The sequence below is a fragment of the Phyllobates terribilis genome, unplaced genomic scaffold, assembly GCF_046119375.1.
Source record: "Phyllobates terribilis strain yellow unplaced genomic scaffold, ASM4611937v1 Scaffold_1__5_contigs__length_1240528914, whole genome shotgun sequence".
NCBI classification, from domain to species: Eukaryota; Metazoa; Chordata; class Amphibia; order Anura; family Dendrobatidae; genus Phyllobates; species Phyllobates terribilis.
Genome location: NW_027362761.1, coordinates 453,559,333 through 453,585,657, shown reverse-complemented (window position 1 = coordinate 453,585,657; position 26,325 = coordinate 453,559,333). Strand labels below are relative to the sequence as shown.

General features: G+C 40.4%; 1 protein-coding gene across 2 annotated transcripts in view; it reads right to left on the bottom strand.

The window, feature by feature from the left end:
• The window catches only part of ARB2A (ARB2 cotranscriptional regulator A), a 701,025-nt gene that overhangs the window by 306,699 nt on the left and 368,001 nt on the right, over positions 1-26,325 (bottom strand). The window lies entirely within an intron of this gene.

Genomic DNA, 26,325 nt, shown 5'->3' with positions numbered 1-26,325 from the left:
TTTTCTTTTTCGGGCATCCAGCAGCCGCTGAGCGTTAATCAGTAATGCAAATCACTGATCTGCACTCATGCCTGCTGTTTTTCTTCAGGACTTTTTTTGGTCCCTGTCTATTTCCCCCTTCACACAACCTCTGTGTGTGTGTCCTGCAGTCGCTGAGCGCTCATCAGTAACTCAAATAACTGATCCGCACTTTTTCCCCTATTTTTTCTTCCCCCCCCCCCCCCCTCTTTGCACCACATCCATGCGTGTGTCCTACAGCTGTCGAGCGCTGGTCGGTGACAAACATCAATGACCGGACTCTGGTTGTTTTTTTCTTCTGTGTGAAAAAAGAATCAAGTAAAAAGAAATTTAGATTAGTCGATAGGACTAGATTAGGGACAGTAAAAATACACCATATTAATCAGCATCTACTACAGTATTTCTTACTGAATTTAGTTAGGGTTAGTGTCAGATAGCAAAGCGGAAAAAAAAGAATCACATCCATGGGGGCATCGTACAGCCGTCGAGCGCTGATCAGCAACACATCACTTATCGACCTCTGGCTGTTGGTATTTTTGTGTGAAAAAAGAATAAAAAAAAGTTTACACGAACACTCATACCTGAATAAAATTTGGTACACATACAAACACCGCATACATGAAAAAATGGCTTTCTGCTCGTCCCAAACACATTGAAGCAGGCATATACCTTTATTTTTCTGATGACTCCTCTTCCTCAAGTGATTACGAACAGCCACGTAGACGCCCCAGGACAGAAAATGAACCACTGCCCACAGTTACTGACCCCGTATGGACCTCTTCCCCCAAAGATTATGAGCCATAGACTCCTGATTTTGTGGCGCAATTAGGAATAAAATTTGACACCACCGGCATCACAGAAATAGACTTTTTCAAAGTCCTTTTCTCTGTGTATTTTGTAAACGTCATCGTGGCTGAGACAAATTTGTACGCCCAGCAATTTTTGGCATGAAATCTCCCTTCATTTTCTAACTGGACCCCTGTAGACAAAGTAGAACTTATGACATTTTGGGGCCTCGTTCTTCACAGTGAAGAAGCCAGAACTTGGACAATATTGGAGTATTGATATTTTATACAACATTTCACTGTTCCGCATGGCCATGATCCGTAAACATTTTGAGGCCATCCACAAATTTGTGCATTACAATGATAATGCACAGTGACTTCCCCGAGATGACCCCAACTTTGACCGACTTTTCAAAGTTTGGCTGGTCATTTATCACTTCAGCAACAAGTTAGCTGAGGTGTACGTGACCCAAAGGTACATCTGCATGGATGAGTCCCTAATCCATTTCAAGGGGAAGATCAAATTCAGACAATACCTGATCAGTAAGAGGGTCAGGTACGGAATTGAGCTCTACAAACTGTGTGAGAGTACTTCAAGGTACACCCACAGGTTTAGAGTTTATGAAGGGAAGGATACCAGGATTCAACCTCTTGAATGCCCCCCTGTCCTGTAAGTGAGTGGGAAAATTGTGTGGGATTTGGTGCACCCACTGCTGGATCAAGGTTATCACCTCTACGTAGATAACTTTTATACCAGCATCCCACTCTTCAAGTCTCTCTCTGCGTGAGCTCCCGCAACATGTGGTACTGTCCGCAAAAATCAGAAAGGCATCCCTTAGACACTAATTGGGCAGCTGCGCAAAAAGGGTGAGAGCAGAGCCCAATGTAGTGACAATATGCTGGTGGTCAAGTACAAGGACAAGAGGGATGTTCTTTTCGTGACCACCATGCATGGTGATGGCAGCGCCCCCACCACTGTACAAGGTACCTCAACACAACTAACCAAACCAGACTGTGTTCTTTGGGTACAAGAAAAAACATGCGTGGAGTTGATCTCGCTGATCAAGTCCTCCAGCCGTCAGTGCCATGAGAAAAGCCAAGGTGTGGAACAATAAGCTGGCAGTGCACATTGTACAGATGGCAATGTACAATTCTTTCATTCTATCACGATGTGCAGGCTTGACCAGTACGTACCTTCAGTTCCAGGAGGTAGTGATTAAGGCCCTAATATTTGGCAATCAGGAAGGAGCAGGCCCCAGTACTTCCGGAACTGAAGGTGCTTGCATTGTACCAGGCCAACTTTTCGTTAGGGAGGTCCCTCAAACCTCAAAGAAAGGAAGGTCACAAAAAAGGAGCAGAGTGTGTTAAAAAAGGGTGATACGCAAGGACACCACTTGGCAATGCGACAACTGCCCGGACAAACCTGGCCTATGTACAAAAGAATGCTTCAAACTGTACCACACATCCATGGACGACTAAATTAATTTCTGACTTGCACAACTCGAGTATGTCAACCTGATGCACCCTACACAATTTGCGTATATGCCACCACATTATAAGTTCACATACCAGGAAAACACTAGATCAATTCCAATGTAGGGTAACTTGTAGGTGGTTTCTACTATTTATGTACATCAGAGGCTCTCCAAATGCCCACAGAAAAAAAGATCAAATTCTGAATTTCAAAATGTCACTCCTTCCCTTCCGAGCCCTGATGTGAGTCCAAACAGTAGTTTTCTTCCACATATGAGGTATCAGCGCATGCATGAGAAATTTCATAACAAATTTTGGGCTCCACCTTCGCCTGTTACCTTTGTGAAAATAAAAAAAATTTAGGCTAAAAAAATCATTTTTGTGGAAAAAATGTGATTGTTTTATTTTCACGACAATGTTATAATTTTCTGTGAAGCACCTGGGGGTTTGAGGTACTCATCACACATCTAGATAAGTTCCTTGAGAGGTCTAGCTTCCAAAATGGGGTCACTTGTGGGAGGTTTACACTCTTTAGGCACATTAGTGGCTCTCTAAACGCGACATGGTGTTCGCTCTCGATTCTATCCAATTTTGCGTTCAAAAAGTCAAGCGGGGCTCCCTCTCTATTTTGTGTGACATATCTCTCTGATTTAAGGGTATAAAGATTAAAAGTTTGAAAATTGCAAAATTTTCTACATTTTCGCCAAATTTCCTTTTTTTTCACAAATAAACGCAAGTGATATCGAACAAATTTTACCACTATCATGAAGTACAATGTCACGAAAAAACTATCTCAGAAACAGTGGGATCCGTTGAAGTGTTCCAGAGTTATTACCTCATAAAGTGACAGTGGTAAGAATTGTAAAAATTGCTCTGGTTATGTAGGTTAAAACAGGCTTGGAGGGTAGAGCGGTTAAATATTTTTATTTTTGGTCATACTATACATTAACGTGATCGCTGAAGCAATATATCCAGCAATATGCATGTACAAACTTTTTTTATTCATTTATGATACCTTACGCCATTTTTATTTGAATATCAAGAATATGATTGTTTTAACAATTTTTTACTTACACTTTTGCTTATTACATTTATTCTTAAGTTTCACTATACAAACATTATATGTCTGGCACCACCAATATGGTGGCCATATTTGACTGATCAAATAACTGTATAAATTGGAACAGTAACTTATGAACCAATTATATTATGAAATAGATAGCAAAGGCACTGAGGAGAATAGATTTACAAGCCTAGAATATAGACAAGGAGCTAAATATGGCGAGGGTAGCAGGGAGAGTCTTCTTTGAAATGACAAAGCACTGAATTACACTTAACAATTCAGTTTTGATGAATACTGTAACAGTTTCTGGAAGGACAGTGTTTTCCCACTGACTGCCATTTTCTCTATCAGCTTCTTTTCTATATAACATTGTTCCTTTTTGATTGACAAAACAAATAATAAAATAGATCTTTTTTTAGAACCATTTTTAGAGTAATGATTTTCAATGTTTTTTATTTCTGCAAATTTATACACAACTGGTAAAAAATGTCTACAGTTAGCAAATACTGCAGGATCGGATTTTAAAGGGTTTTTCTAATCTTCTGTGTTCAGAAGTCAACTGCTCCTCAGTCACCCAGATTCCTGCTTGCCAGGGGTGGCAGTGCGCTCCTGAACATTGACAGGTCGCACTAGCATATTGATCCAAACTGTGCACTCTCCAAAGTTGCGAACAGAGGCAACCTCTGCATTAGGCCATGGCCCCACTATCAGTATTCGGTCAGTATTTTTTCTCAGGAGTGGGAACCAAAACCAGGAGTGGGTGATAAATGCAGAATTTCTGAACTTGTTTCTATTATATCTTTTCTCTGATTTTTCCTCACCTGGCTTGGGCTCCCACTCCTGAAAAAAAATACTGACCAAATACTGATAGTGGGGCCGTAGCCTTATAGTTGTACCAGGACAAAGAACACTACAGCGTTTGAAATCTGTTGTTTTTTTATGGATGGTATTCACTTTAACTTTTTGAAAAATATGTATATTTTTTCACTTTTTTAATGGATTAAATAAAATTTGATGTTTTTATACATACTGAAAACTGGATACTTCACCTTTCTTGGACATATACACATCAAACAAAAAGGAGGGGGCTCACTATGTGAGCCACTGCGCGGCTGGACCATGCGACAGGCACAGAAATCTTTACTTTGGGACCTTCTTTTTTTTTTTTTTTTTTAATTGTGCTAGCTCCCTTTTATCTATGCATCAGTTGGGATACCTTATTTAGTAAATGTACAGTACAGACCAAAAGTTTGGACACACCTTCTCCTTTAAAGATTTTTCTGTATTTTCATGACTATTCACACTGAAGGCATCAAAACTATGAATTAACATATGTGGAATTATATACTTAACAAAAAAGTGTGAAACAACTGAAAATATGTCTTATATTCTAGGTTCTTCAAAATAGCCACCTTTTGCTTTGATGACTGCTTTGCACACTCTTGGCATTCTCTTGATGAGCTTCAAGAGGTAGTCACCGGAAATGGTTTTCACTTCACAGGTGTGCCCTGTCAGGTTTAACAAGTGGGATTTCTTGCCTTATAAATGGGGTTGGGACCATCAGTTGTGTTGTGCAGAAGTCTAGTCGATACACAACTGATAGTCCTACTGAATAGACTGTTAGAATTTGTATTATGGCAAGAAAAAAGCAGCCAAGTAAAGAAAAACGAGTGGCCATCATTACTTTAAGAAATGATGGTCGGTCAGTCCGAAAATTTGGGCAAACTTTGAAAGTGTCCCCAAGTGCAGTTGCAAAAACCATCAAGCGCTACAAAGAAACTGGCTCACATGAGGACCGCCCCAGGAAAGGAGGACCAAGAGTCACCTGTGCTTCTGAGGATAAGTTTATCTGAGTCACCAGCCTCAGAAATCGCAGGTTAACAGCAGCTCAGATTAGAGACCAGGTCAATGCCACACAGAGTTCTAGCAGCAGACTCATCTCTTCAACAACTGTTAAGAGGAGACTTTGTGCCGCAGGCCTTCATGGTAAAATAGCTGCTAGGAAACCACTGCTAAGGATAAGCAACAAGCAGAAGAGACTTGTTGGGCTAAAGAACACAAGGAATGAACATTAGACCAGTGGAAATCTGTGCTTTGGACTGATGAGTCCAACTTTGAGATCTTTGGTTCCAACCACCGTGTCTTTGTGCGACGCAGAAAAGGTGAACGGGTGGACTCTACATGCCTGGTTCCCACCGTGAAGCATGGAGGAGGAGGTGTGATGGTGTGGGGGTGCTTTGCTGGTGACACTGTTGGGGATTTATTCAAAATTGAAGGCATACTGAACCAGCATGGCTACCACAGCATCTTGCAGCGGCATGCTATTCCATCCGGTTTGCGTTTAGTTGGACCATCATTTATTTTTCGACAGGACAATGACCCCAAACACACCTCTAGGCTGTGTAAGGGCTATTTGACCAAGAAGGAGAGTGATGGGGTGCTAAGCCAGATGACCTGGCCTCCACAGTCACCAGACCTGAACCCAATCGAGATGGTTTAGGGTGAGCTGGACCGCAGAGTGAAGGCAAAAGGGCCAACAAGTGCTAAGCAACTCTGGGAACTCCTTCAAGATTGTTGGAAGACCATTTCCGGTGACTACCTCTTGAAGCTCATCAAGAGAATGCCAAGAGTGTGCAAAGCAGTCATCAAAGCAAAAGGTGGCTACTTTGAAGAACCTAGAATATAAGACATATTTTCAGTTGTTTCACACTTTTTTGTTAAGTATATAATTCCACGTGTTAATTCATAGTTTTGATGCCATCAGTGTGAATGAACAATTTTTATAGTGATGAAAATACAGAAAAATCTTTACAGGAGGTGTGTCCAAACTTTTGGTCTGTACTGTACATTCAGATAACTTTTCAGATAGCATGCAACTAATAAAATTAGTTTTCCACCCATCACTCCGACAATTTATATTTTTATTTAAATGCATATAATTGGGGCTAAAAATATTTTTTCTTCAAATGGGTTTATTAAGAATTGTGCAATGTTTGCCAGTGTAGCCTTTCTATTGTCTAACCCTGGCTGTAGAAAAAGTTTTCTGAGAATTCTTCAGTGAGATTGCTCTGACAGGGAGTTTGTAACTCATATCTGTCATTTTCTTAGCTCCTCTCATATCATTTATGACCACAGACCACATTAAAGTTGAATGTCCAGGGAAACAGGGCCTATAATAGCCAAATGGTGTAAAAAAAATTATGAGATCTAAAAGCAAAAATGATTTTTTAGCCCCCCAAATACACTACAGTTGTGCTCAAAAGTTTACATACCCCAGCAGATTTTTTTACTTCCTTTGCCTTGTTTCAGAGAATATGAATTATAACAAAAAACTTGTTCTCTACTCATGGTTTTTGGTTGGGTGAAGCCATTTATTGTCAAACTACTGTGTTTTCCCTTTTCAAATCTTAATGACAAACAAAAACATCTAAATGACCGTGATCAAAAGTTCACATACCCTAGTTCTTAATCCCGTGTATTGCCTCCTCTAACATCAATGACAGCTTGAAGTCTTTTGTGGTAGTTGTGGAGGATCTTTATTTTCTCAGATGGTAAAGCTGCCCATTCTTCTTGGCAAAAAGCCTCCAGTTCCTGTAAATTCCTGGGCTGTCTAGCATGAACTGCACGCTTGAGATCTCCCCAGAGTGGCTCAGTGATTCTGAGGTCAGGAGACTGAGATGGCCACTCCAGAACCTTCACTTTGTTCTGCTGTAACCAATGACAGGTCAACTTGGCCTCGTGTTTTGGATCGTTGTCATGTTGGAACGTCCAAGTATGTGCCATGCGCAGCTTCCAGGCTGATGAGTGCAAATTTGCCTCCAGTAGTTGCTGATAATGTGCTGCATTCATCTTTCCTTCAACTTTTACCAAGTTTCCTGTGCCTTTGTAGCTCACACATCCCCAAAACATCAGCGATCCACCTCCGTGCTTTACTGTAGGAATGGTGTTCCTTTCATCATAGGCCTTGTTGTCCTCTCTCCAAATGTAACATTTATAGTTGTGGCCAAAAAGTTCAATTTTGGTCTCATCACTCCAAATTACCTTGTTCCAGAAGTTTTGAGGCTCGTCTCTGTGCTGTTTGGCATATTGTAGGTGAGATACTTTGTGGCATTTGTGCAGTAATGGCTTTCTTATGGCGACTCGACCATGCAGCCCATTTTTCTTCAAGTGCCTCCTTATTGTGCATCTTGAAACAGCCACACCGCTAGTTTTCAGAGAGTCCTGAATTTCAGCTGATGTTATTTGTGGATTTTTCTTTGCAACTCGAACAATTTTTCTGGCAGTTGTGGCTGAAATTATTGTTGGTCTACGTGACCGTGGTTTGGTTTTGACAGAGCTCCTGACTTTCCATTTGTTAATCACAGTTTGAACGCAGCTGACTGGCATTATCAATTCCTTGGATATTTTTTTGTATCCCTTTCCTGTGTTATGCAGTTCAACTACCTTTTCCCATACATCCGTTGACAATTCTTTTGTTTTCCCCATGACTCACAATCCAGAAACGTCAGTGGCTGGATGAAAGATGCAAGAGTCTGTCTGGATCCCAGAAACTCACTCAGCTTTTATGCATATACACTGATTACAAGCAAACAGGTCAAAGGTGAGGATGTTACCTTTAGTAGCCATTCAAACCCATTTGTGTCAAATTCTGTGCATGTTATCAGGCCAAGATCACCAAGGTATGTGAACTTCTGATCAGGGTCATTTGGATGTTTTTGGTTGTCATTAAGAGTTAAAAAGAGAAAACACAGTAGTTTGATAATAAATGGCTTCACCCAACTAATAACCATGAGTGGAGAAAAAGGTGTTTTGTAATCATTCATATTCTCTGAAACAAGGCCAAGAAAGGAAAAATTCTGTCGGGGTATGTAAACTTTTTGAGCACAACTGTATGTGCACAATTATTAGGCATTCATTTTGACCATATTTTTATGCAGATTTTCCAACTTTAAGCTGTATAAATTTGAATGCTTATTGGATGAAGCAGATCAGGTGATGTGTATCTGTGTAATGAGGGGGGTGAGTCTAAAAGATACTACTCCATTTATCAAGGTGTGCAGAATTGTTAGGCAGCTCTCAGGCAAAATGGCCAAAAGAAAGATTTAACTGATTCTAAAAAGCCAAAACTTGTTAAAAGTATTAAAGAGGGATGAAGCACTCATGAAATTGCTAAGATATTGGGACGTGATCACAAAACCATCAAAGGTCAACAGGGTTGCAAAAAACATGTTGGGGGAAAAAAAAGATGCACCTTAGCAGTCATAGATTTGTGAAGAATCAATGGTCAAGTGACCAGGAGCCCATTGTGCTCCAGTGCTGTCATATTCCGGAACTGCAACATCCCTGAAGGGTCCAGAAATAAGAGGTGTTCAGGGCTCAGAGACATGGCCGAGATAAGGAAGGATGAAATGCGACCACCACTGAACAAAACATAGAAGGTGAAACTTGAAGACTGGACCAAGAAATAACTAAAGACAGATTTTTCAAATATTTTATGGACTGATGAGACAAGAGTGATTCTTGACGAACCAGATGGATGGGCCCTAGACCTCCACTTTGACTCAGATGCCACCAAGATGGATGTGAAGTACAGCTATTAGCTAGTATTATTAAGGATGAGCTAGCTGGACCTTTTCCAGTTAAAGATGGACTCAACGTCAACTCCCAAACATAGTCAGTTTTTAGAAGACATTTTCTTAAAGCAGTGGTACAAGAAAAGTCTGCATCTTTCAAGAAAACTATGACTGCGTACAGAACAATGGCTAGCCATTTTAGGCCCAGTCTTGAAGTTTCAATGTATGTGTCTTGTTCAGTGGTCAGATTTCAGCATTCTTTACCTTGGCCTTGTCTCTGAGCACTTAACTCTTTGTAATTCTGGGCACTCCAGGGAGGTTGCAGTTCTGGAATATGACAACAATGGAGGATAATGTTCACTTCACCTTGGAATCTTCTTAAATCTTGGGCAATTAATATGTGTCTTATTTCTCAACAACTTGTTTTGCGACCTTGTCAGCTATTTGCAACAAAACTTTTGATAGTTCTGTAATCACATCCCAACATCTTCGCAATATCAAGAGTGCTACAATTTTTGACTTTTCAGACTCTGTTAAGACTCCCTTTTGGCCTATTTAGCCTGAGGAAAACAAGCTGCCTAATAAGGGATATCCTTAGGCCTCACCCTCGCTCATTACACAGATACACATCACCTGATCTGCTTCATCCAATAAGCATTCAAGTTTATACAGGTTGCAGTTGGAAAATCTGCATAAAATGAATGATATGGTGAAAATACTCACTTGTCTAATAATTGAGCACAGTGTACTTGCATTTAAGTATAAAAAAAAATAAAAACTTCAATTTTGAGTAGTGTGAAGCAGTGACTGGGATCGTATACGAGGGACGTTATATATCCCCAGAATGTGCACAGAGACCTATTGGAGTGCATTGCAGTCACAGACACACCTGCGGCTGCAATGCAGGAATGAAAGTGAGCAATGACCTGGTCAGACTACCTGGCTAAGGTAGATTAAGTAAAACCCGGCAGGGCCTTCATTTCTTGGAGGAGGTCACAGGAGGCAGTGGGGCGGCCTCCTCCCTCCAACCCGGGTTTTCCAGTGGCTCTTGCCACAGGTCCTTTAAAATCCCTGCACTAAGGATTAGAGTAGTTCTATGTTGGAACCTGCTAGGAGCACAGCAGGAAAGCTCAGCAGGATTGAGGGTGGCTGAAACCACGCCTGGGAAGCCTCTGCACCTATCAGGCTCTGAGTGTCCCGGCGCGGCCGTTGCCCCCGGCAACCGTTGTTTGTGGATTCATGTTAACCCGGCTGCGAACCGGAGGACTTTCTGTTAACCCGAATAAAAGCTGTTTACGTTGGACTGGCTTGGGTCACTGCCTCAGTTACTGCACGGTGTGAACACCGCCGCCTTACAGTAGATAAAGCAGAAATCTATCATCTCATCAGTTACAGCTACTTATCTTACAGCTGGACATATTTTGTCATTGTAATAGCTTAAATACTTCAAGTTAATTGCATAAAATAAGTAAATGAACAAACTATAAAAATACTCAACAGTAAGAAGAAATTGACTTTGTGATCATTTATATTTTTGCGTTATTAATACAGTGATATTTAGTATGAAAGTCTAATTTTTACATATATCTGTAGTGAATGCAGCACTTTTCAGGCATTTATGATCATCTAATAAAAATGATGTCACATAATCATTAACATCTATACATGGAGCGGTAATCAAGGTCAGCGTTTTCCCACCCGTGCAGGCTGATCGGAAAACCAAGATGCTGAGAACACTCGCCACATATAAATGGATCGTGATTAACTTTATGAGTTTACTTCTACTGTTTCATCTACAAGGTGTTGGTCAGTTTTAATTTACTCCCAAGGGTTTTACTTCATTCACATATTTACAAATGATTTTAAAGATAGTAACTTTAGTAAGTCTTCTGTATATAATGTTCAAATGCCATAAAAAGAAGGTGTCCTTATGCAGTAAAAGGACAAAGTAATCCACCATGAATAGCTGTAAGCAGCCTAGATTCCTATATAACCGGGAAACAGAATATTTCTATTTTTTTTACTCACTTATATAGCTTTACAGACATTATCATCACTGTCCCCAATGGGGCTCACAATCTACATTTCCAATCAGTATGTCTTTGGAGTGTGGGAACAAACAGGAGAACTTGGAGGAAACCCACGCAAAAACGGGGAGAACATACAAACTCCTTGCAGTTTTTGTCCTTCGTGGGATTTGATCCCAGGACCCTAGAACTGCAGAGCAACAGTGCTAACCACTGAGCCACCAGGCTGTTTCTATTATAAAGACACCAAGCTTCATAATTAAATAAAAGGCTTTATTCACATCCGTGTCTCCGGCTCAATCACAGATTCAACAGAATTAAAACCTCAACATATTATCGTATTTTTCGGACTATAAGATGCACCGGACCATAAGACGCACACAGGTTTTAGAGTTGGAAAAAAAGCTCCTATGGCATGCTGGGAGTTATAGCTCCCCACATTTATGTCATGTGTTTTCCCTGAGAACTACAACTCCCAGCATGTCCTTCAGCTCTTATGTCGTGCTGGGAGTTATAGTTCACCACACATTTGTCATGTGGTGGCTCTGAGGAGAACTATAACTCCCAGCACATCCTTCAGCTCTTATGTCATGCTGGGAGTTATAGTTCACCACAGGAGTGGTACAGTGTTTAATGACATGTGCTTTTTCACTTTATGCTTTACTTCTACCTTATAATGCTTGCCTCTCATTCTGGATAGGCAGGGAGAAGGGTCACACTGGCTGTGGCTGCGGAGGAGGCTGTGGCTGCGGAGGGGGCTGTGGCTGCGGAGGGGGCTGTGGCTGCGATGGAGCGGTGTTACCCAGTGGATGTCACCATGAATTGGCTATGGCCTTGCTAGACATCAGGAGGTGGGCGGTCTCCCGGTCAGATCATGCGCTGCAGTGACGTTACTAAGAGGCAGCGCCGGGGCAACACAGAACAGCACATCCCCGGCCCTGCCTCTTAGTAACGTCACTGCAGTGTACGATCTAGCCTGGAGACCGCCCGCCTTCTGATTTCTAGCGCAGCTATAGTGAATTCATGGTGGCGCACACTGGGTAACACCGCTCCATCGCCGCCCCAGCTGCCACAGCCCCCGTGCCGCAGCCCCAGAAGCCCCCCACATCACAAAAACGGTACATTCGAACCATAAGACGCACCCCCCACCCTTTTCCCCCAAAATTTTTTTTGGGGAAAGCGCGTTTTATGGTCCGAAAAATATGGTAACTTTCAAAACGTGAGACACCTTACCAAACCGTTACTAATGGTGTCCATTAGACGACGCAGCACTGCGGCTACTGGTAGGGTATGTGCACACGTCGTCTTTTAGATGTATGTGAACAGAGTTTTTTCAAAAGGAAGCCCGTTAAGGACACGCGGGTGTCTTTTGTCCCGAAACATTCTTTTGGTCATTTTTTGCGTCGTTTTTAGCAGCCAGGATTTTATTTTTTTTGTAAACATGGATTGAATAAACTAGAGAGCAGCCTCTAAGCAGAAGCCACATGAATAATGGTCAGGTCGTTTCTTTTAACCGCTTCCTGTCTTTGGAAACCTGAAGCGTATAAAAAGCTCAAAAGCCTGAACATGGCAAGTTGTTTTTACACAGAATACACATTCATTGTACCCTAAATCCATGAAAAAAAATAAAATCAGAGAATGCCAAAAACTGGAGCCCTTCCTAATAGCTCTTGCAGACGAACGTATTTTCGGTCCAAGTGCGATCCGACATAACATTGGATTGCAGTTTTTTCATTGTACCGAGTTGGTCTGAGAAAATTTTATGGACTAGCAGAATGGAGAACTCGGATCACACTCGGATCACCATAATTAACTTGATTTTTTCAGATGAAAGAAAATCTGGTTGCGACACGCTTGCCTAAGAAATATTTTAATATGATTTCTTTTACTGTTGGCTGCTTTTTATCTCTGCTCCATAAGGACGTTGTTCAGGATTGGAAAAACATGGCAGCTGCTATTTACCATTAAGAGTGCCACACCTGTCCACTGGTTGTGTTATGATTACATCTCAGATCCATTAACTTTTAGTCAAGAAAAACTGCAATACCAGGCAGGAGCGATTGCAGGCAGGCAGTACCGTTTCTACAAGAAGTCAGTTATGTTTTTTTTAATCTTCAATGATCCATTTAAGACAAAAATATGTCAAGTGAGAACTTCACATGCGCAGCAGCAGATTTTTTGGACGTTACAATGTTACTGTAGCAGCATTGTGAATAAGATTTTATGAAATCTGATCTGCACACTGCAGTGAAATTCTGTAGAATAAATTAAGTGGCACTTAAGTTTTGCTGGAAAGTCCAGCAGCAGATAGATCCTGTGTGGATAAAGCCTTAAAGAAGTTGTCCGGTACTTTTTTTAAATTGCCCAATGTATTCAGCATGTGTGCATAAGTATATTTGTAAATACCTTGTGTTGCTGATAATGCCTGTGAGCGGCACTATCGGTGGCTGCTCACAGGCATCACATGATCCAGCGCTGACGTCATGACAAGTGACTCGTGACTCAGCGCTGGGGTTTCCGCGGTGGCTGCTGGGTTATCCCCCGTGTCACACCCAGCATCCACTGTGCGCTTTCCCAATTAATGAGGAGAGGGAGAGCGCGCAGTGGATGCCGAGTGTGACGCAGGGGAATAACCCCGCCCACAACCCAGCAGCCACCGGTGGAAAGCGGAAGAGGGACCCTCGGCTGCAGCCTGGACTTGTCATGACGTCAGCGGATGTCAGCGCCGGCTGTAGCCGGGGGTCACATGATGCCTGTGAGCGGCCACAGATCGCGCCACTCACAGGCATTATCTGCAACACAATGTATTTACAGAGATACATATGCCCACATGCTGAATACATTGGGCAACTTAAAACTTAAAAGTACCAGACAACCCCTTTAAACAGGTTTGCTATACATACATAGTAAGTAGAGATTAGGGGATCTCTTTGCGATTCCCTGGTCTTTGGCAGTGGAAAAGAGTAGCACAAATTTCCTGAGCTTCAAGGATCGCTGACGCAGCATCTAATTTGTGGAGCACAGATGACATCTTGCCAGATTGGCTAATCATAAACCAATCACATGCCTCTTGATAAAGCTAAACGCGAAACGCGCGTCGAGGCTCCCTGTGCCCTATACATTGGTGAGAGTTACCAATCAGCTTGGTGAGTGCCCTGATCTACTCTTTATTACGGTCTCCCATTTGGGAATTACATTTAAGGGCTATCTTATTCCGTTTACCTGACTGTGATTTTATACTCTCCCTTTGGTTCCACCTACCCTATGTTCTCCTCTCTGCTTTTTTCCCCTCCTCTCCTTTCTCCCTCTCTACTCCTCCCCCTGTGGATTTCATCTGGACATATTGTACCTTGTAATACATTTATATGAGGGGTCTTGAAGATGTTACGGGGGTTTTTTCTCTTTCGATCCAACATTCACCCATTGTCTTTACATTTATATGCATCTATACATGTTTTGTATCACTTTTGGACACTTTTAATCGATTAATAAACTTTGCTGTTTTATGCCATTTATACTCATTTTCGCAGTTTTTCATTCTGTTCCTTGAGTAGGCAATTTTTTACTCATGATTATGTGTGGTGAACTGGTCTGTGTTGTCACCACTGATTCGTGAGTCCTCTAATATGTTGGCCCAAGTGTTTTCTAATCATAAACCAAGCCTAGGTTAGGAAGCGAGCGTTAGTAAATCCAAGCAGTTCCTGCCCACGGCCAGAGAGCATTGACCTGGACCATGGTTGTATGAAGCTTCTGCCACATGTGCATTGTATGGTTCAGACACCTGTTAAATGCAGCACACAATGACTGTTCAAACCAAGCACAGGTACTCCGTGCTCCCTTGCCTTGCCAAACAGTTTAGTGCACCATCCCACCTACTTGTTTTCCCATCTATGGCCCGGCTCTTACTTGATTGACAAATCTGGATTTAAAGCAGACAGAGATAGATGGAAAACAAGTAGGTATGGAGGTGCAATAAACAGTTTAGCAATGCAAGGGATCACCGAGCGCCTGTCCTTGGTTTGAACAGTCATTTTGTGCTGACAGACTCCTTTTAAGCTTCTGGATATTACATTCAGTGACAGCAAACTACTGGAAATCCCTTTAATTGTATTTTTGACAATAATTCTGAGGGTTAAAAATGTTACTTCTCAATTCAGCATTAAATATGAAAATTAAATGCAAGCTTTACAATCAGATTCCGTCTGTACATTTACAAGTGGGTGGGACTCACTCATTGAACAGCATCATACATGGAGGTTCATTTACTGACAAAAGGTAAATAATCAGTTTTAGGAAATCCTAGATGGCCAATTACTAAAGATAAAGTTGTATAATTGAATCCCTCAGAAAATCCTTTTGCAAAAGAGATTTATTTGTATTTTGACAAATTTTGAAGGCACCTGAACTCCAGTCTTGCAGCATTACAATTTCCAGCAGCTGCTTTGTCTCACCTCCATAGAGGACAGTGTGTATTCTGCTTGGCTCTTGTGTCTATGTGCAATATCCACCACCAGCTCTCCAGAAAATGAGGGAGTGAAGTACAGATTTCTACTGCAACTAGAAAAGAGAAAAAACCCTACCACCAACCATTAAGAAATCTGATCCTGCTAATACATTTATACCTTCCCGCTTTAGAAGCGTCTCCGTCCATAGCCAGGGTAATTACTCTCTTACTTAGTCACATTTTCCTGACAGCACTGTGCTGCACTGTATATTAGTTTTCTCGCAATTGTCTGGAGATGAGCAGAACACTGCCCTGTTCCATCTGCTCCTCGTCTAGACAGATAACGTACATTTAACTACTCAGAAACTAGTATTAATCCCAAGAGCATATTGATTTCTTGTTTAACATATTTAAGTGTTAAAGAAAGGCTGTTCCTGCACACAGTCCTTTACACACTTCATTTCTGCAGCCTCCTTACCAGGCGCACAGACTTAATATAATTAGCATTTACATATTTTAAAGCAGCTTAAAAAAATGCACATGGGAAATAATACACATGGGTACAGTCTGGAGTATGCACAGAGTTAATGTTTATGAAGGCTTAAAAGTTGATATTAGGAGCAATTGCATCCTAAAGAGAACAAAAAAAGTATGGAGATTTACTTGGATAAATACATAAATGAATACATCCCCTAACATAAGGTTTCAATGGCAATACATTCAGGACTGCTATCTCTTTAAAAGGGAATCTGTCAGCAGGATATCACCCCCTAAACTATTTATATTCAGTTCTTTCAAAGACCAGTCCAGCAATACCTGTAGGCCACATTCAGTATTTTATATCAGTATTTGTAAGCCAAAACCAGGAGTGGAGCAATCAGAGGAAAAGTATAATAGAAACACATCACCACTTCTGTATTATCACCCACTCCTGGTTTTGAATTACAAATACTGATGTAAAAAAAACCTCACCAAATACTGAAGGTGTGAACACCACCTTACATGGTCAGTCTGTTCCTTAGCTACTAAGAAATAAGCGTTTGAATTGATATGCAAATGAGGCTGAAGATCTGAGGCCTCTGTCAGTCCAGCTCTATTCTTTGCCCAGCCCTGCCTCCTCTTGCTTGACTGGTAGACCTCATGCTCTGTGAATTCAGGCAAAGGGGCAGTCAGTCAAGAAGAAGGAGGCGGCACTGGGCGTGGAATAGAGCTGGAGTGACAGAGGTTTCAGATCTACTACACTTCTTCAGCCTCATTTGCATATCAATTCAAATGCAGATTTCTCAGAAATGGAGGAAAGGATTGGCCATGCAAAAGGTATTGCCGGACTTGTCTTTGAAAGAACTACATGCACATATAAATAGATTCGAGCCTCAAATTCTGCTGATAGACTCCCTTTACCACCATTTTATTTCAAAGGAAGGAATGAGATAAAGGACCTACAGACACACATACATACGAGTCTAGCAGGTGGTCTCACAGCCTTAACTGTGTGTATATGTACACAGATATAGGTGGTGAATCAGAAGATTAACTAAATGGACTTTCTAAACCGAGAAACTGCAGGGATTTAGACAAATTTAAAAAATACATTGATTCCTTTTCTACTCGTTTATACATCAACAAGACCAGATCCTCTGGTTAGACAATAATGCTTGCCATTTGCCAAGTTAACATTTTTTACTACCCTGTAAAATAGAGTGTTAAATATGATTTCTTCAATTCAGCAATAATTCTAAAAATGAATGGCAAGCCTTACATCCAGGTTCATGCTGTATATTAAATAGGGCCATATGTGTGGGCTCTTCCGCGATTATTAATAAAAAGCAAATAATTAGGATTTTAAAATCCTAGATTGCTACTGACAAAATTTACTATGGTATAAATTGTTTGGGTCAAGAAAAGGCACACAGCTCGGCTCACAATTAGACCATGTTCATACATGGGCAACGTTTCAGCAACAAATCCAGACAAAAATTTGCACATGTTATTTAGGGTGCTTCCACATTGTGTTCTGTGTCCCCGTCGGGGCATACGTCCGAAATCCCCCGTAAAAAGGGGTCCAGACGTATGCGCCGGCCGGGCCATAGACTGTAATGGTGACGGCAGAGAGAACGTGTGCGGACATGCACCTTTTTCGGGAGTGTACGCCTACTGGAGGCGGACACCGAGACGCAATCTACTACACCTGAGTGTCCGCCTACAGTTTTTAATAGGGCTAATCAGATGAATGATTTTTTTCTCAGTCTGAGTGTCTGTTAGAAAAAGATCGCAGCATGAACTACTTACATCCGAGTCTTGGATGAGACTCACACATCCAAGTCTATGGGTGCGAGAAAAAAAAAATCAGATCTTAAAAGGACCATCATAGTGGCATCCGATTTTTACGGATAGATTTCTATTATTAACCTAGGAAACTGTAGAGCAAAAACACCTAATCTTCCCCTCCAGTGCAAACACCATTCCACCAATATCGGTGCCAGGTCTTGTGTGACGTCATTATGTCAAGTGAGCTCTGCAACCAATTCAGTCTCACTTCTTTCAGACAAAACGGACATCCAAAGGGAGTTAGAGAGCAGCAGCAGCTCTCACTTCATCCAATTGTCAGTTTAGTCGAAGGGAAGTGAGATTGAAGAGGGCAATTAGCAGCCACTGATTGGATGCAGGGCTCCCATGACATAAGATTACATGAGCCCCAAGAGACTCTGGAACAGCACTGGGAGTGAGTGAGTAAGTAAAAGGTGTCTTTATTCTACAAGGAGGAATATTGTGAATGAGAAGGGGTGGTCCAAGTAGTGTAAAACCCCTTTAATACACTTTTGCATAATTAGATAGATAATTAGGACAGTTTAGGAAATGAAAATTTTGTTGGAACTTCTTAAGCAAAAAAAATTAAATCGGGCAATGTATCTTGTAGGTAATGCGGCCTGTCCTACTGCATTTACAATTACGCACCGCTGACTGAACCAGGTATATGTTCCACATAATGAGAATCCGCTACATGAAGATCATGATGACTTCGTCATATAACCGCTCTTCCGAGACAAAAGGAGATGTTGCCTTGTGATAGGTTCTTCTCAGTCACTGACACCCGATCTAAAATCAACATATTTATACCCTGGCATCCCACACTGGACCAGCAGTGTGTGAAAAGCGAACAAGTTAACAAGAAACTCAAGTGTATAATAGAAGAGTCACACATGGCCAATTCTAAGGGCAGATATTTACAAGGTGATCTTTAGCCCGGGAGCCCCATTTAAGAGTCTATATAAACACGTACGTTCTACTCCTATTACATTCTAACAAAAGGCATATTAAGTAAATATACTGCTCAGATCTTGGTTCGCATGACAGATATGTGATGTGCCTGTGGTTATATTATATTTTTCCTCCCAAGCATGCACCTCCCGCAGTGTACGCACTCTACAGAAGCCATCCCTGACTGGGACCATCTTGTCTCCTTGACAAAGCTCCTTTTCTATTTCTTACTTACTGGCTACTTCCTGTGATGGGGAAAAACTTTAACTCAGCTTGTGATAATTTCACAGGCCCTGAGCAGCATGACCTCCACAACCTTAAGGTCAGAAGTCAAGGCTTGTTCTGAAACATCTGTGTGGCGTGTTATGAAATAGGAACAAAAGTGGAGACATGTCCACCAGTGTGATGAGAGAGACGAGCAAAGACGTGGTGACACTTTGGTCATCTGTTGTGCCTGGCAGTTCTGACTTTTAAATCTTTTTCAGTGGTAGTTAGTTATTTGAGCTTTTTGTTTTGGGAAGCATGGGGTTAATGGACAGTGTGAAGGAAGGCTCTAATGCAATCAATCAGTATACTTCAAGTGGGAGATTTCTCGGGAAACAGAAAAGAAACGTCATATCATACAATTAATATCCCATTATCCAATCTGCAGTTATAGAGAAAATATTGTAAAAAAATGATTAATAAATATTGTACATTTACAAAACATCAACTAACGTTTCACTATATGATAAAATAGCAATCCATAAATTTTGTTGTGGTCATTGTGTGAATTACTGACACCAAACATTTTATTTGCGGAAATATTAAAAATTGTAGGATTAGGGATAGGTCAATTTTTCATTTTAGCACTTTCATCTTTTCCTTCCCTTCTTCCAAGAGGCAAAACTTTTTATTTTTCCGTCAATACAGCCACATGATGGCTTTTTTTTTTTCTGGGACCCATGGTAATTTTGAAAGACCTCATTTTACTGTATCAGGTACTGAAAAAAAAAATTCCAAGTGGGGTGAAATTGTCACAAAACTGCAATTCCGCTATGGTTTTTTTTGGTTTTGTTTTTAAATTATGCAGTAAAATGTTCTGGCAACAAAATTCTGTAGGTCAGTACGATTACGGCAATACCAAACTTGTATTTTTTTTTATATATTTTAGTAGTAAAAAATATGAAATTTGTAAAGATTACTGTCTAAAAATGTAGAATTTAAAAGCATAAATAAAAATTTTTTAATTACGTTCAAGTCATAATTTTCTGAGACCCGAAGCTTTTCTTTTTCTTTTTTTGGTGCTGTGTGAGGGCTTGTTTTTGGTTTACATTTGTGGGGAACTATGGTAACTGAAAATCTTTTTAAAGTTTTTAAAACATTTCCAATGATATTTTATTATATATTTTTTTTATTTCCCTTCAGGGATTTTAACCTGCGATCGTTTGACCACTTATTCTATATACTGCAGTAACACAGTATTACAGTAAATAGCATAAACCAAAGTCTCATTGGAAGCTTACCTGTAGCTGAGATTCAGAGGGGGACCAAGATTGAGGTGACAGGGCCTTCAGAAGGCTGCAGGCTGCTATGGCAACCCTCAGTCCCCCGCAATCGTGTTGTGAGAGGCAGCAGTGAGCATGCACTTCGGCAATTTTCATGATACACTCATGTGACTATAGATTTTTCTTTATCATGTGCTGTGGCACAGTATTAGGGGGGAAATAGGCCATGTCTCATTGGTGCAAAAGAGGCGAGTAGTTTTCATCAATCTGTTACTTTTCTAGAATGTGGGTGGGCTTAACATAAGGAGGGTAGTGACAAATTTACTATCATTTATGCCAGAAATGGTCATAAAGTATAGTGCATATGTCCACCGTTCCATAGCTGGAATAGATATGACTTTCTCACAATCCAGGATACAAAAATCAGAACATGAAATGTCAGAATTTTTCTGGAAAGCAGCCTATACCTTCAGGCCATGACATTATGAGTTGCAACATGTTAAAATATTGGTTTTTCTTAGATTTTTAATGTACACCAAAGGGTGTTTATAGACGTCATCTAAGTCTTTTTAAACAGATTGTCCTACATTAAAAAAAAAACCTTTTGAAATCTCAGCTGCTCTGCATAGTGAAACCCCAGAGATCAGTTGATATTGGTATAGGGGTCGGTTAGGTGGTCACACATCTTCACTGTAGTGACAGTCACGCAGGGTCCTCCAGACTAGGATCTGATCTGGCAAGTGTGGCCAATGATCCTAATAATTTTTACTATTACCATTATAACTTTTTGGTCAATTGTATGTAAAATAGTCAGATAATCTTCCCATTATCATCTGCATGTCATTCGTGTGTCAATGTATATCTGTTTTTTACATCTGTATTAGATATGTTTTATTCATCAACAGTTAATTATTTTTTTTTCACAATGACAAATATAGTTTCCTATCTTATTCATTTCAATTTTTCCGTAAAAATGAGATGCAATAGGGATGATCCATATGGGATAAGGTTTTTTTTTTTTTTTTTGTGTGCACCCATAAACTTGAATGTGTGAGTTTCATACGATATAAGGAAGAGACTAGTGCACGCTGCAATTTTTTTCAAACGGACACTCAAGAAAAATATAATCTAAATGGCCCTATTAAGTACCATTGGTTAGTGTGTTGTCCAGGTGCTTTACGTACAGCATACATACATATAATCTGAACAAGCACCTACGTAGCTGCATGATGAAATAAGAAAATTTTTCAAAAGATGTTGCTACAATTGTCACCTCAGGCTTAAAGAATTTCTCCTGTTGGGACAGCCCCATAACAGAAGCCATATTGGGAGAAAAGAAAAATGAGGAACAGAGCAATTCCCACCAAGGACAACATCAGCAAGGAGTTTGTGTGTTCTCCCAGTGTTAGGGCGAGTTTCCTCCCACACTACAAAGACATACTGATAGGGATGTAGATTGTGAGCCCCAATGGGGACAGTGATGATGAGGTCTGTAAGACGCTGCGGAATATGATGGTGCTATATAAGCAAACGATAATTATAAATACTGTACATCATGACGTCCCGTATATAGTTGCAGAGTGCCAGACTGAATCATAGCCCACTGTCACCACTTCATCAAACAAAACTCTAACTTTTCAATGTTTCTCACATGATGCAGCACTTGCGAACGCATCTTTAACCATTCCAACATTTAAAGCCTCCAGCGCATGTACTGCTCATTGTGGAAAGGATTATTAACAGCTGCCTCCAGTTCCCAAATGACATTAATGTTTTTCTTCCATTCACCAGCTTTTTGCAGATATTAAGAACTTTATCTCTCCCTTCTCGGAGAATTCCGAGGGGAATGGCACCATTAAATTACAAAATGTAATAAAAAAATAAAACTTCTGTAACGCCCGTGGAACCGATACTGTTTGTGTCCTTCTAACCTCTAAAATGAGTGTTCTGAAAGAAAAAAAAAAACAGCTTTCTATCACTACTCTAAGCACGCTGTCGGGATGCGGAGCAGCTCAGTCTGTGTGCGCACAGAAATATATCAATTATAAATAGCTCTACATAAATAAGTCATTCAGGCGATCTCCATATATAAGCACCAAAACACAAAAACAACAGGCTAATGATGAGATCACACTACTTTACTGCAGAGGAATTTTTTCCTCCCCTACAAATAGTTTTTGTTTTTTTCCACTACTTTAAAAATATTCTGCGTCATACGATTTTTTGAAAAATATTGAAGAGATAGATATAAATGGCTCATGACATTCAAGGGGTCATCTAGCGCCTCTAACTTCCGCATTGAAAGGTGAGAGGCGCCGCTCATGTAGTGTCCAGGTCTGGTGCACAAAGGGCAGAAACTGTGCATTGGAAAAGGACACATTCATTATGAAGAGCAATCCCAAGAAACATATATAACTATAAAAGTTCACATTTAATAGAAAAATATTAAAAACAAGGTTAAAAAAAAAAAGACTAAAATATCAAGGGAATGACACATTTCGAACCAACTTGGTTCTTAATCATATTGAGGTTATGATTAAGAAAAATATGATTATGAACCATGGTGGTCTAAAACGAGTCATCCACATGATATTTTAGTCTTTTTTTTCTTCCTTTTCTTTTTCACCATGTTTTTAATATTTTTTCTATTAAATGTAAGTTTTCTATATTTTTCTTAGGATTGATGGATCTTTTTCCTATTCAGTACCCCTCCCAGTAACCAGCTGGGACTTCTCCTTCCTTGAATCCCTGTGCAAATTAGCAGATCCATGAATTACACAAGACCTTGGGAGAGCTGATAAGTATATTTTCTTTTTTTGTTTGCACATTCATCATACCTGCCAATAGACAGCTAGCACCCCTTGGATGCCTCATCAGATGTGAGAGGAGCTGGCTACCCCCCTTTTAAATGTTTTATTAGGAGGTCTCACTTAACAAATAGAGAGAACTGGGTTCCCAAACCTCATTAATCCACAAATAAAAAAAAGGAGAAGAGGAGTGGTCAATTCTGTAGTGGTTGTTATTCAAGTCTATGGACAGAGTGGCAGAAAGAACAACGACAATATTCCTGATTCATCAAGATTGGCAATTTTCGCGCTGGTCTCGATGATGAAGCGCGCAGGAGTCAGACGTTCCTGATTCATTAAGAGGCATCTGGAATAAGTTTTCTGGTGTAAAGAACACCACAGCTTGTCATGAATTAGATAAGCTGTGGAGTCACATCCCCGTCCTGCCTCAGCTATACCAATTTTGGTAAATCTGGGAAAAACTGCTGTCAAAAGGCCAAAAGTCGCAACATTTTTAAGCAACTCTGTGCTGCACAATAAAAATTTTTGAATTTTCAATGCTTTTTACACCAGAAAAAGCTTTGATGAATCGGGACCATAATGTACACAAAAAGTTGTTTCTTACTCAAGGAATTTCTTAGTTAAGATACGACATTAACATGGTGTACTGAAGTCCAGAGATGCATTCACAATTCTGCCGGTTGGTCCACCATGTTTGGAGTCATCAGCTTATCTTGTAATGCAGTAACTTATGCACAGACTACTTGTTGTGGTGTGGTTGTCTTGGGACAGACATTGAAGGTGAATCCCTGGCATACACTCCCTGACAGAAGTTATGTCGCTTATCCATGTTATGTAAATAAAAGCTTATAACCTGATGTTAAATTCATTAATTGGTTTTATAAATTACTCTTTTGAACGCTGAAACTCTCCCAAATTTGTTTTTGGTTAATAAAATAAATTGGCATCAATGCTGAAATATTGATCATTTAATGAACACAGAATGGTCAGATTGTGGCAAGACAAAAGTTTTGTCGCCCAAAGAAGTAATGTGATATTCAAACAAATAATTATTTTAAAATACAAATATATGCTGCATAACATTGGTGAATGAAGTTGTGGTGCTATTAGAGTCATATTTAATATTTTGTGTGACTTCCATGAGCTTGAAGGACTGCATCCATGCGGTTCAACAATGATTCATACAATTTATTAATGAAGTCATCAGGAATAGCAATGAATGCAGTCTTACATGCCTCCCAGAGTTCATCTAGATTCTTTGGTTTTGTCTTCCAAGCTTCCTCTTTCATCCTACCCAAAACATGCTCAATGATGTTCATGTCTGGTGAGTGGGCTGACCAGTCCTTGAGCACCTTGATCTTTTTTGCCTGGAGGAACTTTGTTGTAGAGATGGATGCATGAGATGGAGCACCATCCTGCTGCAGAATTTGACCCCTTTTATGATTTGGAATGTAAGAGGTAGCTAATACTTCTTGATATTTTAGTCTATTGATATTGCCTTCCACCTTGCAAATGTTTCGCACACCCCCATACTGAATGTATCCCCAGACCATGATCTTTCCACCACCAAATTTAACTGTTTTCTGGGCGTATTTTGGATCCATACGGGCTCCAGTAGATCTCCTGCAGTATTTGTGGCGGCTGTGGTGTAATTCTACTGAAGATTCATCAGAGAAATCCACCTTCTGCCACTTTTCCAGCATCCATCTGTTTAGCAGGCTGTAGGACTTTGCAAATGCCACACAGTTTTTTATTTGCCTTTTGTTTAGTGCTGGCTTCTGGGCACTGATTCGACCATGGAGGCCATTTCGAGACAGAATCCTACAAACTAGTTGACACAGGGACTTGAGGTGACCAGGCCTGTTGGAGCTCCGCTGCAGTGGAGGGGGGGCTAGCTTTAGATTTTCTAACCAACAAATATTCCTCCTGAGCAGTTGTCTAGCGGGGTCTGCCGGACCTGGGCTTGTCAAACATCTCCAGTCTCTTCAAATGTTTTTTCAATTCTTTGTACTTGACGCTGAGACACATTAAAGGTGCCAGCCACCTCTGCAGTGGATCTGGTCTTCAGCCTCTTGATAATCAAGGCTTTGGTCGCAGGGTGGATTTTTGGCATGTTGTCAGAGCTCAAGTTGCAGTTCAAGTGAAGGTCTGGGGTGCTGGGTTTCTTTTTATACACACCCACTAATTAACCGATCATTTACAGAGCACTGGTGAGGATGTAAACTAGGATTGGGTGCATTAAACTTTTGTCTTGCCAAAATCTGACCATTCTGTGTTCATTAAATGATCAATATTTCAGCATTGATGTCAATTTATTTTCTTAACCTAAACCAAATTTGGGAGGGTTTCAGCTTTCAAGAGTAATTTATAAAACCAACGGATGAATTTAACGTCAGGTTCTAAGCTTTTATTTACATAACATGGATAAGCGACATAACTTCTGTCAGGGAGTGTATGCCATTAGTTCACTAGAAGTAGTGAAAAGAAAAAGCCACTTGCCACTTTATGTATGGTGATGAAAGAACTCCTTGAATTAAAAATTTCCATAAAAAAGTTTCCAGGACCCTCAACCAGAGGTTATTAAAAACAAAAAGAGAAACTGCAGGTGGAAAGCAAAAAAGTCTCTTTCATATTTTTGCTTTTCAAAAATGTGGTATTATTCTTCTGCTCTGTCGCAGGTGACCACGAAAAGATATCGCAATCTCTGGACATTTTGTCACACTGTGTATAAACATTTTAAAGGACAGCTGTTAGATCATCCTACCAGAGTGGTAACACATATTAGTCTATGACTTATGGTTCTCTGGTAACTATGCGGACTCAGAATACCCCTCTGATGCCAAGTGCAAACCCTTTTCTTATTTCAATTCATGTACTTCGTAATTTCAGTCTTTACAGAATGTCATCCTCTGGACTGAGGTCCCTCCACGGATAACTCTCCATTCTTCTAAAGATAAAACAGCTAAAAACAGCAAATTGAAACTATTTTCTTAAGAGTTTTGGAACAATGCTAAGCCTACAGTAATACTCTACATCCCGTCAGCAACAAAACAACAATTAAAGAACATAATAAAGTTGGATATGAAAAATAAAGTTGATTCAGTGAAAAATATGGTTGAAAGAGATAAGATATTTATGTTCCCTGCAGTTTAAGAGAATAATACTTGCTGCAGGTTAAAGATAATTGCTTAGTGGCACCAAATACTCGCCTGTCCTGTCTCTTTGTTATCTGCTGTCCATATCCAGAATACTATTATTACTAACGATTTCATTGTCGGCTGCAGAATCTTGTGGTCTAGAATCACATCACACAGGACATGCAGAAGACATAATTCTAGCATCTTTTTACTCCTATGATGCTGGTTTGCTCCTGTTCTCCCCAGTACTAAT